The sequence below is a fragment of the Alosa alosa genome, chromosome 12 (genome assembly GCF_017589495.1).
Source record: "Alosa alosa isolate M-15738 ecotype Scorff River chromosome 12, AALO_Geno_1.1, whole genome shotgun sequence".
NCBI lineage: Eukaryota > Metazoa > Chordata > Actinopteri > Clupeiformes > Clupeidae > Alosa > Alosa alosa.
Window position 1 is genome coordinate 31,218,781 of NC_063200.1, and position 2,077 is coordinate 31,220,857.

Consider the following 2,077-nt stretch of genomic DNA (forward strand, 5'->3'; position numbering starts at 1 on the left):
TCGTGACATCATGCCTTTTATGATTAGCAGAGATTTGTGGGAAGTGAACCCGTGACCGAGGCGTTCCCTGTCTGCCATGCTTCGCCAGCTGAGTTATAGGGGCTGTCAGTACCCAATCACAGCTACACGCCCTCATGAGGGACAACATACCTCCCTATAAGCCCGTAACTAGTGTGCAGTATCAGCTGCTTTGAACAGGAGCTCTTCATCTGCTATTTTGATCTGGGACTTTTGAAGGTGTGGGGCTCAGAATGTTGTTGAGAATGACATTGTGTTTTGGCAGAACATGAACAACGTTGGCAGACAAGCTGAGAACAGAAAGATGTAATGCAAGTGATGACTAAAATTCAAAAAGTGAGGGCAAACAAAATAATGGCTTGTTACACTTAAGCAGGTACACATGTATCCTTCTTGCCCAACACCTGACTCAGACACTTGCATTGCGTTACCGCCTGCTGGTGGTGGGGGGAAGGGGTGTACTATACAGTTTGTAGTGTGTACATTGAAGCGAGATTGACAGGTCAACAATTATAATTAACCAAAGCCAAAACAAATTAGGTTCATATCCAAATACGGCTGTCTTGGACCATCTACTGAACTCTGTGTGTCACCTTGACTTTGCTCATGTGCATAATGTGTTTTTTCTGTATTATTTGTCTTAGACTTCATCTTTAGTTATCCGCTGTACAGCACTTACCGCTGGTCAGTTTATGCTGTGTTTAAATGTGCTTTATAAATTCAATTTACTTACATACTTACTTAGTTATAACCAAAGATTCTAGAACAGAGCTCTGTTCTAGAATCTTTGCTTATAACCACTATTTGATTGGGTCGTAGGGTGGCCATCCGTCCGGATTGCAATTTCCGGAGTCCGGTTTTTGAGCTCTCTGTTTGGACAGAGAGAGTGTGTCCTCCTTTTTGGACATTTGTCCGGATTTTTGTCATGAGTGGCCATCTGTCCGCATTTCATGAGCACATAGGCTACGCCTCATTTCTACTCATCTGTTACGTGTCATCATTTCTGACCCTCCGCCACCACCGTAGCATGGGACATCACAAAACTCCACTGATTTCCTTTTCGCGAAGCAGTCAATGCGACTCCCCTCGTGATTGAATGAATGAACAAGCCTAAGTTGCATTATGGCGAAACGAAAGACGTCTTTCAACTCTCCGTGGCTCTCAGGGGCAGGCACAAAGAGAAAGCCAGATCTGCCGGGAAATCCTCTGTGGCATCGTTTTTGCTCCAGCAACAACCACAGCTGCAGTCGAGCTCACTAAATTATTAAGTGACTAAAAAGTTATTGGGTTAAAAAGGTGGGTTTGTTGACTAATGTGGAAAAAAAACACACACACACACACAAAATAATGTTATTATGTTATTATAATAACTAAGTATGGGAATGTTGGAAATACCTGACTAATGTAAAAAAAAAAACAACAACAAATGTTACTATAGAATTCATATTCTCTGTTAACCTCATGTGAATAGCATATCATAAACCTCATGTGAATAGCATGAATAGCATGTTAACTCATGTGAATAGCCTATCAAACATTTTCAAACCTATTCAAATAGGCTGGGTTGTGACCTTTGGCCAGATGTGAAGTAATGGCCCAGCAAGGTGACTCTGTCAACTGCAGAGTGGACCTTCATGCCATTCAGGCCAGAAAGGATATACAACCTGCTGAACCAGCAAGTAAGAATGCAAATAGCAGAGATCTTAAACTGCAAACTCATGCACTCAGTTAGCTTCTGGTGTGAATAGCATTGAAAACAAACTGCTAATTCATGCCCACAGTTTTTCAACCTTTTTCAAAACTTTTCAAAGAGGCTGGGTTGCAGCTTATGGCTAGATGTGGCAAGAAATGGCCCAACAAGATGGTCTTGTTCTCTGCAGAGATCTCTGTGACACTAAGGATCTTCAGCCTGCTGAACCAGCGAGTAAGAACAAACATAGTATAGACCTTGAAATGCTAGTTAATGCCCTCAGTTAAAACCTCTTATGAAAATAGCATACACCATAAGCTGCTAAATCATGACCAGTCAATTCAAGTCAACCTTTTTCAAACCTTATCT